Below are 19,236 nucleotides of genomic sequence, written 5' to 3'. Positions count from 1 at the left end.
GAATCATAAAATTGAACATGATTTTTGTAAAGAACAAAAATTCAGAAAAATTTATTTTAAATCCAGAAAAAAAAGGCAGAAAATCTTTGCACTTTTACATGAATGCACCTTAGGAATTCACACAGAAGCTCCTTCATTTTTTCCACCCCACCTCATAATCTCTCATGTAGAAATAACTTTAAACAAATTATGTCTGTAGTCTCCACTGATATTATAGCATTGACTTTGGGAGGTAGACATCATGAGTTTAAATCCCAGCTCTGCCCTTATTTTGTGCTTTTGTTTTTTAGTCATGTACTTTATCTTTTTTAATCTTATTTTCTGCCTAAACTTATTTTCTCTTTCCTTATCTTTATTACTTAAAATAATAATAAACTCTATCATTGGTAATTTATCATTGTAACTCTATCATTGGTAATAATAAACTCTGTCATTGGTAATTTCAAACATACAAAATATTCTACCATTTTGAAACAAGATAGAGAATTTTAAAATATACATCTATATGCATACATATATAGCCTGAATTTTCCTCTACCTCACAAACTTCGGGGTCCAACATCTAATATGAAGAGTTAAAAGCAAATTTCATGAAGTGTAGGCCTATTTACACCTCCTCATTCTCCATTTCTCAGAATTTCATGGCTGTCTCTAACAGCTCCACGAATTCTTCAAGGCAGTCTTACCTGCACTCACAGATCAATGTGGCCTCGGCGATTCCAATATCCACCATACAGTCCATTTAGACCCTTCAGCTCTGTGTTTCTCCATCCCTCCCTCCCCACCCTGCTACCCCAGAGTTTGACGTTAATTCTAATGGATTCGAATGGTGCTATCATAGCTTGGCTGTTTTCTGACTAAGTCTTTCAAGTAATAAGTTGAATGTGTCTGACGCTATATGAACATACATCTGTGAGGGTCTCAATGCTGAGCTATTGGGTTTTCCCTACATATATTCATGTCATCATGAATAGGGTGATGAGATGAGTTGAGATATCACTGGCTTCCCTATACCACAACCACAATTCCTTTCCAGCCATGAGACCTTATTGCTGAAGCTACTTGCCATGAAACAATTCCTTATTAATTTAAAGCAAGGCCTTAAGCCAGAAAATGGCAGGTTTCTGTGTGTGCTCTCCCACATCTACCGCTACAACCACAAATCTTTTTCAGACGTAGCTGGGGTGCCTCAACTCAGATTAAGGACACAGTTTTTGAGTTTTTATTTTGTATTGTTTTACCTCCAGTCTCACATCCAGCCACGTAAATTAACAGATACAAGCAAGAGTTTGGAAACGGTCTCCACAAGCTAAATCTCTGAGTCTCAGCTCCATTGCCATGTAGATCTCTTCTACAGAAATAAGGGCTGAGAACTGGCAGTCTATGTAAGATGCTGGGCATTATAGGCTATCATATAGTGGGTATTCAGTACATCTGATTGTCCTTTCCTTGCTTGTAGGAGGTGAAGATCCTTCTCATAAAGCACCTTTTCTCATTTTTCAATGATCTTTATCACATTGCTATGCTAAAAATAGTTTATAGGTATTTACTGAGTGAACAAATAAAAGCTTGAGTAAGAATGATAAACAATATTTAATAGAAAGACAAAATTATCCCTATGTGAAAATCTTACCACTTAACTGCCTTGTGTCCCATTTCCTAAGATGTATAATGAAACATCAAGATAAAATTATTCATTTCTGGATTCCTTATATTTCATAAAACATTGAATCAATTAGATGAATATAGGTAAAACTTCAAAGCTATAGTCTAAGCAAAGACTTTCAAAGCCTAATCAAACCTCAGAAAAAGATTAAAAGTACATTTTGCAAATAATGATTGACACTATAATTAAAAAGGTGAAATTGTCAATTACACTAAAATCTGTACACAGTACACTAACATTTTTTAAAGTGTTTTATTTGACCATAAAATGAATTTAATTCTTCTTGCTTCACCAAATGAAACATTATATTTGCTTTGAAATAGCTTACCTTTCTGTTTTAAATTATTCAGAAAGGTAAGATATATGTCTGGCATATTTTCATTATAAATGTCCAAATAACTTTGTCTTGTAGGAAATGTCATTTTAAAATGAACAATTATAAAAGATGAAGGGATTTAATATTTCCATCTCAAAGATGGTTTAAATAGGCTATTTTTATGAAGACTTTGATATTATTATATCAACTTTCTTATGTGATGATCTCTTCATTTAGGCTAATCACACTCTCACAATAAGAGTAAATTTCATCCATCTCCTAGAGAAAGAGAAATGTAATAAGTATTATAACAACAAGAAAATGTCTTCATATTCACAGTAACAAGAGTCAATCTGGCCCTTGGGTGACTTTGGGTCTTACTCCCTCGTATTTGCCTGTGATAGTGTCTGCAATTGATCTGATTCACTCTCTGTCATTCCACTATCAAATAATGTACATACTTTATAGACCTATTTGGATCACTAGGTTTAAAATTATAAAGAAGATTTATACAGAAAAAAACAAATTATCCTGTTTAGAAAACACCTGTGTGTTTATTGATAATGCTTGGTGGTTTGAGGTGATTTATATCAGCATGAATATTGCCTGTTACTCAAATGCAGTCAAATATTTTAGAGGTATATTTCATATTGGTTTCTCCATTTCTATAATCCTTCAGGATACTGCAGTGTTATTATGGTATTTTAGTTGTTTTAAATTTTTCACAAAATCACTATTTGTAGTTTCATTCAATTTCAGACACTCATTCATTGATCTAAGATGGTTAGCATGATTCCTAGTGGCAATTATTTACTAAAAGAAAACAGCTGGTAATTAAGTCCTATTGAATAAGTAGTTCCTAGTGCTAGCTAACTGAGAAATATAAGCTTCTTTTACTAAAGTTCTTGGATAGCCTCTCTTCACAACCCTATACAAATGATTTATTGGATGTCAAGGACCCTCCTTAGTGGAACTTAGATATCGGTCCTGGAACCTTTTTTAAATGTTCTTAAGACTGTGAATTATAATACCTAGATTTCTCTTCTTTCTCTTTCATCTTATGGACCTCTTTCTCAAGACCCTTTTTCATGGAAGAACCCCTTGTACATCTAAGTAATATATACTTTCCTCCAAAGGAGAGACTTAAATCACATTGGTTTCTGTGTAGAAGATGGAAGTACTGTTTGTTTTGTTAGAGTCTACCTGGTTTCCAATATTCGACATTCACGATGAGTGGATAGGCAAAGGAGATAAAGGACTACATGTCCCTGATTTTAAGCAGGGAACATATTTTCAAGCATAAAAAAGCAATAAAAACATAGATAAGTCCATGAATTGGCATCTTCATGTAAATTATATTCACAAAAATAATAAATTATTTTCAAATTAAAAATTAGAACCATTAGGCCAGGTGCGGTGGCTCACACCTATAATCCCAGCACTTTGAAAAGCTGAGGTGGGCAGATCACCTGAGGTCAGGAGTTTAAGACCAGCCTGGCCAGCATGGCAAAACCCCATCTCTACTAAAAATAAAAAAGTTAGTTAGCCGAGTGTGGTGGTGCACATCGGTAATCCCAGCTACTTGAGAGGCTGAGGCACAAGAATTGCTTGAACCTGGGAGGTGGAGGTTGCAGTGAGCTGAGATCGTGCCACTGCACTCTAGCCTGGGAGACAGAGCGAGACTCTGCCTCAAACACAAATTAGGACCACTGTAGGCCTTAAAAATAAGGTCTATATACCTATAAATTGTCTTTATTTCAAATTAGGAATTCAAATTTATTATTCATAAAGACAAAGATAAACATGAGCTATTTTAAAAAGATCCTAGAGCATTGTAAAAGGGCAGTAAGGCAGTATCAAAAAAGTAATGTCTAATTTTAAATCTTTTTACAGAAAAGTATCTAAAAAGCTATTTTATAGTTATTACTTTCTAAGCCATTAAAATGATAGTTTTTAAGCTACTAGTGATTTTCACATAAACATAAATACATACTTACATTTATTTATGTTTTAAATATTTTAACATTTTAAATATTATCACTTTTGACTGAGGATTAATGTCAGGAGCCAGGATAACTGTGCCTTTTTGAGTTTTCAATTCTCAGTTTTTCATTGTCAAACATTACTTATTTACTCTGTGAGTAAATAAGATACAACCACGAAACAAAAAGAAGTTGTTTGTGTAAGACTTGTCCACAGGGCCAACCACTGAGAAACGGAAGGGCTGAATAACAGGGCTTTTTGTTTCAACGTTATTCAGTATTCATCCATTTTATACTGGAGCATCTACCATATCAAGCAATGTCTAGATGCTGAAGATTCAATAGTGAACAAGACAGAAGGCCCATCCTGACATATCAAATCTGGGGGCTTAAAAGCATCAAAATACAATGTGATGAATTATATTCAGAGATATGTTTAAACAGGCATGAGATCAGAGTGGATGGAGCCATACATAATTCTAGGGAAAGGTTTCACAGAGGAGGAAGCACTTGGGCTGAATCTTTTTTTTTTTTTTTTTAAGTAAATTTTGTAAAAATTATCTCCCACTCTGTAAACCCAGCAATCCCATTACTGGGTATATACCCAAAGGAATATAAACCATTCCATTACAAAGATATAGGCACGCCTATGTTCATTACAGCACTATTCACAATAGCAAAGACATGGAATCAACTCATATGCCCGTTAGTGATAAACTGGATAGAGAAAATGTGGTACATAAGCACCATGGAATATGCAGTCATAAAAAGGAACAAGATCATGCCCTTTGCAGGGACATGGATGCGGCTGGAAACAATAATCCTCAGCAAACTAATGCAGGAACAGAAAACCAAGCACCACATGTTCTTACTTAAAAGTGGGAGCTGAACAATGAGAACACATGGTCACAGAGAGGGAAACAACACACACTGGGGCCTGTTGGGAAGTGGGGTAGAGAGAGGGAGAGCATTAGGAAAAATAGTTAATGCATGCTGGTCTTATTACCTAGGTGTTGGGTTGATAGGTGCAGCAAATTACCATGCCATGTGTTTATCTGCGTAACAAACCTGCACAGCCTGCACATGTATCCCAGGACTTAAAATAAAAATTTCAAATTTAAAAAAAAAAGTAAAGTAAATTTTGTGTGTTTTACAAATCATAAAAATAATCAAAACTCATTACAAAGTTGGAAAATATAGAAATGTAAGAAGAAATAAGAAAATACAATCTTTACTAACATTTTAGTGTATTTCATTCAATGTTTTTAGTGCAAAGGGGGCTTATATTTTATGTAGCAAAATTCATGGTGTATATAAAATGTTTCAAAATAGCACTATGCCATAAGTAAGTTTTTATCTTATTATATAGTATTGTAAGCATCATTTTGTTCAGAAGCTTCTTTTTAATCAAAAGAGCAATTCATACATGTCACAAAAAATACCAAAAGCACATTAGAAAAATTTAAATCATCTGAAGTCTTTCCAATGTTCCCATGACCTGTTTTTCCCTGTTTTTGTTTCTACATTTAATTTGGCATGTTGGGATATAATTTACATAAACATCCTCCCATAATTTGTTGATTTTTAATATTTGGCTATTTTAAATAATTCAGAAAGGAACATCTTTGTTCAGAATTTTTTTTTTCACATTTGGGATTATTTCTCAAAAATAGATTATAAAATATAGAATTGCTGGGTGATATGGTTTGGCTGTGTCCCCACCCAAATCTCATCTTGAATTGTAGCTCCCATAATCCCACATATCATGGGAGGGACCCAGTGGGAGTTAATTGAATCATGGGGGCGGGCTTTTCCCATGCTGTTTCATAATAGTGAATAAGTTTCACAAGACCTGATGGTTTTATTAAGGGCAGTTCCCCTGAACACTCTCTCGTCTGCGGTCATGTAAGACATGCCTTTGCTCCTTTTTTGCCTTCAGCCATGATTTTAATGTTTCCCCAGCCATGTGGAACTGTGAGTCCATTAAATCTCTTTTACTTCATAAGTTACCCAGTCTTGGGTCTTTCCTCATAGCAGCACGGGAAAGGACTAATACACTGGGCTACAGAGAAACTGGCTTATGCGGGATACATAGACTTGTCAGTGGATTTGGGTGAAGGGATGGGAAAAAGAATATACACTTCCCAGGCAGAGGAACAAACATCCCCAATTCATGAAGATTCAGGTCTGTAGCTGCCAAACAAGTTTGACTGGGCTGATGTACAGCTCACTCTTTGATTTAAGGTCTCAGAATGAGCCCTCCTCCAGTGTCACAAGTTGTTCCATGCTGTTCAGGTGTATAAAATCATATTACAAATGCTGAGAACTTCCTCATCTTGTAGAGATGCTAACATTGTAATTACTGAAAGTTATTAGTAGGCCAAGCTACCGAAAATGACCTATAAGACCAGCTGCGGTAAGTGGAAAACATAAAAGGCCTGCTGATTATAGAAGACAAAATTTTCTTAGGGCCTCAAATAATGATGAATAGTCAGATTGCCTAATTAAGGTCACAGAAAATAATATAATCTGTAAGGTCTCACCAATTCTAAAATTCCATGTGGCAAAAATAACATCTAATGGTTTCCCTCACTATGATTCTGCTGGACACCTGGCCAGCATAATTACTTCTACCGCAAATTCTTTCGTGAAATGAGGTTTGTTACATATAAATAAATGAATAGATAGATAATCCTACCAGCAGACGGGGTTTTAAAATATTCCATATAATTTGTATCTCATTGAAAGACAAGGGAAATTGTTATTCAGAGCAACCGATGTAGAGTACCAGTATAAAAATTCTAAAATCATGCTGTTTTTATATCCTTTCAATTTTTGTGTGAATTGGTGTCTTCCAAGCAGCCTGCAGCTGTGATAAAGGACCCATTAAATTTTTTTATGAAGTTCACACTTTATTTGCTAAATGGGAAACTGGGGAATAGTAACTACATTGAAGCAAATAGTACTCATCTTACCCTGTAGACCATTTTTCCCAATTTCCTTAGCACAGATTTGTATTAAGGAGTTTAATGAACAGAAGCTACGATATTATAGCATTAGTTTTCAGGGAGTACACAGACTGCATATGAACTGTTAGAATTACCAGGAAGCCTCAATTCCTAAATGCCCACAAAGTAACCTTTCCATCAAATTTCCCAGTTTCCCCGTTTTTCCTGCAATTCCAATGAGTAGACCAATTAAGACTTCCTCTAAAACCTATTCTCTTTGAGTGTTTTAACATATTCATTTCCATAGAATGAGAATGATCATTTAGCCTGACCAACAGTTCTATTGTCCCAGTATAATTATTAATAGTGCCCAGCTTCCCTCAAAAATTTGAATGAGAAATGATATGCTCATCCTGCATATAAATGACCCTTACAAATATTTGGGGAGCAAGTTAGACAAAACAATACATTTGGAAATTTAAACACTCTCCACTCTATACACAAAAGAAATGCTCAGTAAAATGAATCTAAAGAACTAAAATCCTTTAAGGCAAGAAAGCAAAATGTCTAAGTGCCAAAAGGAGAGAAAGAAAACCCACAACCTTAAAGGTAATATTTGAAACCCTGTGGCTAACAGCCAAGGTCTTTGAACCACATATAAACCCAAGAACTAGAGTTTTGATGCCAGCGATGGGATAAAATTTGGTATCAGAAAGCCAGGATGGGGATCCTTTCATTAAAATAGAACCTGGAAAAAAGTTGACTTGCCCACAAATGGTCATGGGAAATTTTCTACCAGCTGGCACGGATCTTTGGCATGAAGGCCATCTGTGGAAACTGAATGACTAAATAGAAATCTGAACACAGCATTTTTTTAGAATACATGTATTTGAACCACATTTACAAAACCCAGGTTGGATAAAAACCCCAAGAAACAACCCTCTAAAACTGCTCACAACCAGAGATCTCCACAGTGTGAAGAATTTGTCATTTTCAGAGGATATTTTTCATAGAAACCCAGGTCATAAACAAATGGCATAAAAATTTGAGCATGTCTAGCACCAAGAAAGGTTGATTAGAGACACAAAAAGAAGATAATTGAACTGAGAAACTCAAAAGAGAAATCAGACAGAATCTTTAGAAGCATATGTAAACTGTTCAGAGACATAAAGTTATGCCAAACACAAAATAAGAGATTATGATACAGAAACAACCAGATTTAGGAATGAAATAAGTATGAATCTTAGAAATATTTTAAAAGTTGTGGAAATTTTTTAAAAAATTAAAAATTACAGGTTGATTAGACATGGCTGAAAAGGTAATTAATTAAAACAAATAGAAAAAAAGTCAGAAGGACTTGTAAAGTTATAAAAGAAGTAACAGGATACACAATGAAACACGTGAATCTGAATCTTGACTCCACCATTTACTACCTATGACCTTGAGAAAGTCACTTAATTTGTATTTCATTTCTTCATCTACGTATTTAGAATAATAATGTACCTATTATGCTGTTTCTGTGAACATTAAATGAACCATGTATAAACCATACAACACATTGCCTGCATTGGCTATTTAGCTAACCAAAGAGCATTATTTTTCCTTTCTCTCTTCTCTCAACAACTGTTTCTGAGTTCCTATTTAAACACTAATAAATAAAATATTTATGATATAATGAATGTCTACTACACATACCGTTCCTTACATTGATTTGCACAATAACAAACCATATAATTTATACGATTAATAAATCATTTTATAGAATAAAAACTGAGACAGGTAAAATAATTTAAATGCTTCAGGTCACAATAGATAGCATACACAGATATTTGACCCAGGAGAATTATATATCAAACCTTACTATATTAACCCCTGATTCTTTTACAGTTATCTTTCAGGAACCAGCAAAAATGATCAATTACTCAGTCAATTACCCTTGATATAGGCCTGGCAGAGAGAGGATCAGGAAGTGTCAGGCTCTAAAACAGCCTAGTACTTAAGGGCAGATCTCATAAATCCCACCAGAGCTCCCCTTTGTTACCTCACTAGCTGAGCTGACATCCTTTTCTTGGAGACATGGAGGCTGAAATATAATTAGAGATGGTTCTAATTAAAGGTGGATATTTTTCTTCAGAACCGATTTACGGGGTTGGACATACAATTTGGTGATTTTGTTTCAGCTTCATAAGCTCTTTTTAAACATGTGATAAGATTTTGTATTTTATGTCTAGAAAGGGCATCATTTTACAAAATAAAGTGAAATAGTACTTTATCACATCAGCTATTTTCAAGGAAACAGTAAGGCTTTGCTTCTTCAGTTAAAAAGCAAAATTCCTAAGCATGACATTTTTTATATAAAGATTTCCAGGAAAAACAAGATGAGGGCATTTTAACTCATTTTTTCAAAATTCGAGAGAAAAATAAGAAGGAAAATAGTGTCATTATGAGAAAACACAATTTATATATCTTTTTAGATTCCAGCCACTAACAGTGCTTTGTACATGAGTTGTATTCAATAAATATTTGTTGAATTGTTTCAAACTAAGATTTTTTTTTTCAATTTGCTTTGGGGTCTTTAAATTAAATTTCCCCCCAAATAATTAAAATAGAAATATGATCTTTCTGTTCTAACATTGGTATTACCCCTTAGTAACATGAGAACATACATTCTGTCTGCTTTATATACAGTTCTGATGTATAAAATTGTCAATTCATTTTGCCAGATAATAATAGCATGAGCAAACATTTGGAGTGATTTGCAAATATCATTGCTGTGCTTTGAATATTTGTGTTGTTTCCAAAATTCATGTTGAAACTTAAATCCCCAGAGTAGCAGTGTTAAGAAGTGGGGCCTTTAGAAGGTGAGTAGGCCGTGAGGGCTCCACCCTTATGAATGAGATTAGAGCCTTATTAAAGGGCTGGAGGGAACTAGCTGGGCCCTTTTTGCCCTTCTGAGCCTTCTGAACCTGTCGCCGTCAGGACACAGTGTTCATTCCCTCTGGAGGAAGGAGCAACAAGGCATCATCCTGAAAGCAGAGACCTTGCCAGATATGGAACCTGCCAGCACCTTGATCTTGGACTTCCAGCCTATAGAACTGTGAGAGATAAATTTCTGTTACTTATAAATTACCAAGTCTCAGGTATTTTGTTATAGCAACACAAACTAAGACATACATCTGAATGGCAATAATGCTAACATTTATGTATCTACTATTCATTGCCTTCTAAGGGAGCACAGATTGATAACTTCAGATCTATGAAAATGATTTTTATAATTTTCTTTATTAACTGATCAACATTGTACCTCCTACAGTGAGTGTGATCAAGCCTTGTTATAATTGGAAGTTACTCCTGACACAAGTACAAAATATCAGCTCAAACTGGGAAATGTAATCATTTGGTATAACTTGTATGCTTTAAAGTCTGGACATTAACTTGTATGATTCATTTACTCCATCAATGATTAAATATCTAATGAGTATTAACTATATATGAGACTCTAAGTTAGGCACTACAAATACCTCTAGAGATAAGATGTAGTCTGATATCATATAGTTTTACTGTTGAATTGTGAGACAAGTAAGGAAACAAGGTATTAAAATACAATAGGATGAGTCCCAGCTACTCAGGAGACTGAGGCAGGAGAATCACTTGAACCCAGGAGGTGGAGATTGCAGTGAGCTGAGGTGGTGCCACCACACTCCAGCCTGGGCTACAGAGCAAGGCTCCATCTCAAAATAAATACAATGGGATGAACACTATCATAGGGACTAGCACAAAATTTTGTAGGAGTGCTGGAGGCACAGTACACACAAAGGCATACTGAGAAGTGACATTTAAATCTAGAAGGACACTAGGAGATAAACAATGAGAGTAGGGAAGGGTAAAGACACTCCAAGTGGAAAAGATAAAGGAGCTCCTATAAAGAAAAGGAAGCACAAACAAGATGCATGAGTTGAAGTTCAATTTTGGCTGTGATAAATGCTCAAGAGGGAAGCACTGGCTGTGGTAGGAAGATCATTTCCATGACACTATAAAAGGCCTTTGGTCATTATATTTTCAGGGCGACTAGGAAACATTAAAAGTATCAGGTGGTGTGATGGTCAGTTTTTTGTGTCAACTTTGCTAGTCCATAGTCTTTGATCATTCAATCAAACATTAATCTAGGTGTTGCTGTGAAGGCATTTTACAGTTGTCAGTGAAGTCTAGAATCTGTTACTTTGTGTAAGGAAGATTATCCTATATAATATAGGTGGGACTGCTTTAATCAGTTGAAAGGCCTTAGGAGAAAAACTGAAACTTCCCCAAATAAGAACAAATTCCACCTTTGAACAGCAGCTTTGGCTTATGCCTCAGTAAATGAGAAGTTAATGTAAAGACAGGAGGATGATGGGAGAAAGATCAGGAAGCAACTCAGAAGCCACAACCAGGTCTCAGGGAGAGTTGGAATATCGTTTAGCATGCAAGGGAGCTCTGGCACTATGATTTTCTGGTTTTTGTTTGTTTGTTTGTTGTTGTTGTTTTGAGACGGAGTCTCGCTCTGTTGCCGAGGGTGGAGTGCAATGGCGCGGTCTCGGCTCACTACAACCTCTGCCTCCCAGATTCAAGCAATTCTCCTGCCTCAGCCTCCCAAGTAGCTGGGATTACAGGCACCAGCCACCACGCCCAGCTAATTTTTGTATTTTTAGCTGAGACGGGGTTTCACTATGTTAGGCTGGTCTGGAAACCCTGACCTCAAGTGATCTGCCTGCTTTGGCCTCCCAAAGTTCTGGGATTACGGGTGTGAGCCACTGTGCCCAGCCCTGATTTTCCTAATACCACTCCATCACATCCCACCCGGAAAGCCGGCAATTCTAATGTTTTGCCATAATGATAATCAGTCACTGGGTTGTGCTTCTTATGTTCATCACTGCCTCTCCGATTAAGCTCTTCAAGAGAGCGCTACCATCAGTGCTATGGCCTTACAGGCAGCTAGAGGCTTCTTTGAGCTCCTTACTTCCCCTCCTGTTGACCTCCCCTCACTCCAGCCCCTCTTACACCAAAGTCGGGAAAAGGAGGAAGAACCCGAAGGGCCTGATTTGAAGAGAAGATCTCAGCCTACTTTCTATACATGAAACACTTTTTTTAAGCTAAAATATTAGCTTAGTGTGTTGTGGTTCACAGTGTTCCTCCATCCATGGGACTGATGATGTAGCAAGGCCGGTTTGCTCCTTCAGAGTCTCTCTCTTCCCCACCTCCGTCTCTTTCTCTCTCTCTCTTTTACCCCATCTTCTTCATTTCTTCTCCTTTTTTCACCGTCGTACATGAGAGGTAAGAGGATTAGAATTCTTCCATGTAATCTAAGCTTTTTGTCTTCTGGCCACTTTTGAAAGTCCTCTCCTCTACCATGTGACCGTGAAGCTTGCAGTCCGGGAAAGTCTGGGTGACCTAGGCCGCCTGTGGTGTGGAAACTGGAGTAAACAGGCTCTTCCTCTGTAAATACCTAACACTGTGGAGCAGTCACTATGTGACAGGCATTAGGGCTCCAGGCTAAATGCTTTACTTGCATCTTTTTAATTCTCATAGCAACCCCATGATGTCGACAGTTTGATGATTCTCATGGCATAGAAAGGACAGTGCTTGGTTTGGAGCTACCTGAGCTTTCTTAGGAGTGGCAAATAAAAACTTCCATGTAGTCTATGCTAGCTCCTTCCAGATATTTAGAATAAAATCTCTGGATAATCAGATACAGTGATTTACTTTGATTTCACCTTTCTTACCTTATATATGTTTCAGAACTTCACAAGGAAAAATAAACACCGAAGGACTCTATTTGAGTATACACTATATAGTAATATAGTATACACACTATATAGTGTACACTATAAACTGTTATACTGGATTACACTATATAGTAATATATACACACTATATAGTATATACTATAAACTATTATACTATATTACTATGTAGTGTATATGGTGTATTTTACTATATTACTATATTAGTAAATAGTGTATAATTTTATACACTTGTATATACACAATTTTATATACTTGTATATATACATCTATACACATATTACATGTATAATACTGTATACATATGTATATACATATAGTATATAGTATATGTAATACCTATAGTATATAGTGTACACTCCAATATTATACACATGTATATATGTATGTATATATGTATATAATATGTATGTACATATGTATATTCATATTATACCTATTATATATGTATATATGCATATGTATATAATAGAGATGTACACATACCTATTATATGTGTGTTATACTATATATTAGTATACTATACTATATACTATACTATATACTGCTACATACTATACTATATATAGTATATTCTATATATATCTATGTAGTATATAGTAATACTATATACTACATACACTATATAGTGCATGAGACTATATACTATATTACTAGTACATATACTATATATATTACTAGTATATATACTATATATAAATATATGATATATACTATATATCATAGATGTATAGGTATATACTACAGATACACACACGTACTACATTATATATACTATATATGTACTATATAGATACTATGTATACTATAAGCTATAGTTTATATAGTTTATAGTATATAGTATAGTATATACTATTACTAGTATATATACTATATATACTATACAATTTCTTGAGGTTATTTTTATTTATTGTAGCCATAAGATAGAAACGCAGTATGTAATGGTGTGTCAAACCAGTTACCACCGGTGGTCCTCAAACTTTAATGTCCTTAAACTTAAGTTAAGGTCCTTAAACTTTAATGTGCATCAAAGTTACCTGAACAGTTTTGTTTATTTTATTTTATTTTTTTATTATTATACTTTAAGTTCTAGGGTACATGTGCATAACATGCAGGTTTGTTACATATGTATACTTGTGCCATGTTGGTGTACTGCACACACAGACTGCTTGCAAGGCCTCACACCCACAGTATCTGATTTAGTATGTCTTGACGGGGCTTGCAAACTTTCCATGTCAAGTGCCCAGGTGGTATGATGTTGTGGGTCATCATGTTGTGGATCAGGTGCTATGATGTTGTGGTCCAGATGCCAAAAGTGAGAGATGACACTTTTAGAGTGACAAGTGTAAACCAGCTCAGGAGATAATTGCTATTGTCTAAATTTAAAGGTAAGTGTATTAGTCCGTTTTCACACTACTATAAAGACATACACAAGGCTGGATAATCTATAAAGAAAGAGGTTTAACTGACTCATAGTTCTGCATGCCTGGGGAGGCCTCAGGAAACTCACAGTCGTGGCAGAAGGGGAAGAGGCATGTCTTACATGGCAGCGGGTGAGAGCGAGCGAGCAAGAGTAAGGAAAACTGCCTTATAAAACCATCAGATCTCGTGAGAACTCACTCACTGTCAGGAGATCAGCATGGGGGAAACGTCCCCATGATCCAGTCATTTCCCACCTGGTCCCTCCCTCAACATGGGGAGGATTATGGGGATTACAATTTGAGATGAGATTTGGGAAGGGACATGGATCCAAGCCATATCAATAAGGACATTGATTTAAAGAGTTCAGGCTTCATATTCATTTTCACCTGGTAAATACACATACTAATTATTTAAGTCTCAAACACATATTTTCATATCACAGCTATTTTGCGACCTCAATAAGTCTCTGACATAGAGAACTGAAGTTACTGCATGCAGCAAATCATCCTGAGAATAGTAAAACATTCGTGTGTCATTTTTAATGACAGAGATACACAATTCATATGACTATTTGTAAATAACATTCTTAGCCATTTAATTTGTCATTTATAGAGTCATCTACATTAGAGACTTTACGCTTATTATAATAGCTATGAAATTCTGGCAGTTCTTTTCTTTACAAATGAAGAAGCCTGTAGAAGCTCATAGATATTCATGATTGCTCAAATCATGTTTATATGATTACTATTGCAAGATTAAAAATTATTTTACATTGATCTGCCACAAAGCATAACCTGTTTTATCACAAAATATTTCCAAATACAGGAACAAGTTCTAATACAGAATAAAGTACATGATAAATAAGTGAGAAGGACTTCCATTTCCTCAAACCACTGCTAGCCTTAAAGCAGGAGTAACTGGCCTCTGGCTTCTTCCATGGGATCATCATATAATTTCTCAGTCATTTTTTAAATGTCTGTGAATTCTCTTCTTAAAATCATGCTATGGCAGTTCTCAACAATGAAGCATCGGTACAATCAAGCATTATTTAAATTTCTTGGGGGAGAAAAGTGTGACATAAAATTCAAGTTCTTTTTTACCACTCAGGCTAATAATATCTCAACCTTCAATCAGACCCCAGATATCAGAGATCAAAAGTATGTGTAGGTGTTTTTTTCTTTTCAAAAGGGAAAGGCTTAAAAGGGCAAGTCACAGAAATAGCAAGAAAAATGAGAACAGTCTCTAAAATGAAGATAGTTTTAGTTATCTTTAATTAGATCAGGGCAATATTAATTTGTTAGGTTCTGCATTAAGTACCATGGTAGACACTGAAGAGAGATAAACAAAGAATGGCCCATGGGAAGTCACAATATTGTAGGACTAACTTAAAACAGGTTTCTAATTGAATATAATACACGTCAGATTCAGATTCAGATACATGGAGAAAGAGATATAAAAATTAAAATAGTTTTACCAAGTTAGCAATATTGTGAGGGAGGGATTTATATATTTTACACTCTTATTGCTCAGCTTTCTCTTAAATGATAAGAAAGGGGGAAATGATGTGTGTGTCAGTAGAGAAGTTACAGAGCCAGTCTATGTGGATCGCAGAAGATCCTCAGAAAGGACTCCTGAGATATTTGAAGTCTTTAGAAAGGACTCTAGGGACATTTCAAAATGGACCAGAAGTTCACTAAGTAGAGAAGCCTAACGGTTTTGTCCACAGGAACTAGGAAGAAGCGGCACACAGAGATGGAAAAGTGTAAGTCCAGAGATGGGAGAGGAGCCTTATTTCATCAGAGCAGTGACCTCAAAACTATCATCATGCCACTTCCACATTTCTGCCTTACCTGTTACTACCTCTGCTCACACTTATTAAATATATTCTATATTGCTACTTAATTTTAACAATATTCAAAGGAGACATTGTGTCACTAAAATGAACTGAGTAACAATATCTCTCAACATGAATAGAAAATCACTTAATAAATAAATGCAATAAAATTTTGACCCCTCATCTTGATGGAACAGAATGATTCCAAGAAGGCTTCCTCATCCTGGGCTCCAATGATGCTTAAGGTCATACCCTTCTCTTATCTTCTAATTCACTTCTCTGTTTTGTGTAAACTAAAGGACTGTATTCGAAATCATGTTCCGGGTCAAACACTGTTTCTTGCTAGTCTGGCTGCTTAAAACTAAGCATTCCCTCCTGATATCCCTCTGCAATTCAGTGAGCTGCCTAAACATATCTTCCTACCACCAGCAAGTTCACATTTCAGAAGCACTGAGCTAGACTGTTTGGTACACGAAAACCAGAAATCTCGAAAATGAAGTATGGGCCAAATTGTCCACGACCTTCAATATCTTTTAAAGATAAAGCCATCACATGTTTGTGTATAAATATCCTCAAGTAATCCCTTCTCCATTCATATTACACATTTTTAACCATTCATATTTTCTAGGAAATACTACATGGATTTGAAACTATAGGTATATGAGTGTTGGGTATTTTTGAAAAATCACTAAAATGTCATTGATTTTTTTTTTTAACTTCTTGTTTGTTCATTTGTTTCAAATTTAAATCTAAATGTATGTGGGTACATCTCATGGGACCGCTGAAATCCTTAGACATTCACCTCTATCATCCTGTATCTTAACACATATGTAAATAATAAGTGCAAGAGAATGAGCAAATAGCTATAAAGCATCTATTATGTAAAAATACAGTATCAATAGGTTGTCTTTTAACGTGAGTACATAATCGCTAGTTAGTAAATGGTGAGACTGATTAGGGCATCGTTTTTAAGAATGTTTGAGAAAAACTGCCCTCACACGCAATACAAAAAAAAAAATTATCTATAAACTGATGTACTGATTAACCATGGCCACATGAAAAAGAAAGTAGCTCATCATTTTTGCCCAAGAAAAGAGCACCTCTGACTCCTTACATTGATTTGCAAGAATTTTCCTCATTTCTAAATCCAGTTTCTACATACAAGATACAAAAGCATGAAATAAGTCAGAAATCTGGCTTAAGTTCTCTTTCAATCATGATTTGGTGAGTTTTTTTAAATGTCAAATGATTAAGTAATGCAGAAATAGCACAATATAATAAGGGTTCTTTAAGAAGTCATAATCAACCATGTGTTTGCACATGAACTTTACAGCTGACTACCCTCTACAGCCCATAGAATTTCAGGTCTTTAGTTTTATTCAAATTTCCTATGGAGTGTTTAAGTGATGGATGTGTCTGGGACATTTCAACCAATCTTCCAAGGCTCCATCTGCCAGGCCATCTGGATTTTGCATCCACAGAGAACTACTTGGTGAATGATTATAGACTATGACTTAAAAAAAAGAAAGAAAAAGATAATAGTAAATTGTAACGTAAACACAAATGGAACAAAAATCATTTCTGTGCAGTCTTTTATAAAAGGAAAAGTTGGCAACACAGGAAGGGAAAAGCATTTTATGTTTCCTTTCCCCCATCATCCACATGAATTACACTAAGTGCTTGACCTTTTTCCGTAAGATGTTTAAATGGCAGCTGTTATGGCTGCAGTATACCATTTGAGCAAAAGCTTTTGAGGACAATCGTTTGTTTTGCAAAGGTCATATTTTTATATACTCATGAATGTGTTCAAAAGGCTTACTAACTAAATATAAAACATTTTTCATTGAGAATAAAATATATAACAACTTTAAAATTAAATGCAAGCCAAAAAAACTACAGTGAATACTTTAAGAGAAATTTGAAAGTCCATCTCATAACTTGGATAGAATATTCTTTAAAACAAATTAACTGGGATTCATAGAAAATATATAGTAAATATATACTTAATGATTTATTAAAATTCCTAATATAGAAACAAGATACTAGTTAAATCTCCTTATATGTAACATAAAACATGTAGAAGTATTTAAATATAAGAATATGTACCTCCTGGTAGGAAAAAGGAAAGAAGAAGAGTTGGTATTTTCTCATTATGCTTCCCATACCAGCCCCTCCTTCTCTTCTATATTGAAGAGGAAGATGTAACTTAGACAATTTATGTCACTATCAGCATAACAAAATCTAGAGTAACTGTGCAGATAATGCTGATTGGTCTTTCTAAAAATAGTTGTGTTTTGTTTTATTTTATCAGGCTTATGGAGGTATAACTCATGCAATAAAATTCACCCTTTTGAAGTATGTAGTTTGGAAAGCTTTGACAAATATATGTAATTGTGTAACCACCACAATGATCATTTTCATCAACTGAGAAAGTTCCCTTCTGCCCCTTTGCAATCAATTCTCTCTCCCCACACCAGTCATTTGCTTTTGTATTTGTGTTCTCTATAGTTTGCCTTTTCTAGACTGTCGTATAAATGAAGACCTTCAATATGTAATTCTCTGTGTAGCTTCTTTCCATTAGCATAAGGCTTTTGAGATTCATCCATGTTGTTGCATGCATCATAGTTGGTTCCTTTGTATTATTAAGTATTATTCCCCAAATTGGATACACCAATTATTTATCTATTCACCAGCTGAGGGACATTTGGATTCTTTCTAGCTTTGGGTGATTAATTTCCATAAACATTTGCATACAAGTCTTTAGTTATAATTACTGTATTAGCCCATTTTCATGCTTCTGATAAAGACATACCCAAGACTGGGCAATTTACAATTGAAAGAGGTTTAACAGGACTCACAGTTCCACATGGCTCGGGAAGCCTCACAATAATGGCGAAAGGCAAGGAAGTTAAAGTCACATCTTACAGGGATGGTGGCAGGCAAAAAGAGAGAAGTTGTGCAGGGGAACTTCTCTTTTTAAAACCGTCAGATTGGCTGGGCGCGGTGGCTCAAGCCTGTAATCCCAGCACTTTGGGAGGCCGAGATGGGTGGATCATGAGGTCAGGAGATCGAGACCATCCTGGCTAACACAGTGAAACCCCGTCTCTACCAAAAAAATTACAAAAAACTAGCCGGGCGAGGTGGCGGGCGCCTGTAGTCCCAGCTACTTGGGAGGCTGAGGCAGGAGAATGGCGTGAACCTGGGAGGCGGAGCTTGCAGTGAGCTGAGATCTGGCCACTGTACTCCAGCCTGGGCGACAGAGCGAGACTCCGTCTCAAAAAAAAAAAA

This window comes from Piliocolobus tephrosceles, chromosome 11, assembly GCF_002776525.5.
Source record: "Piliocolobus tephrosceles isolate RC106 chromosome 11, ASM277652v3, whole genome shotgun sequence".
Taxonomy (NCBI): Eukaryota; Metazoa; Chordata; class Mammalia; order Primates; family Cercopithecidae; genus Piliocolobus; species Piliocolobus tephrosceles.
This window is presented reverse-complemented; position numbering follows the sequence as displayed.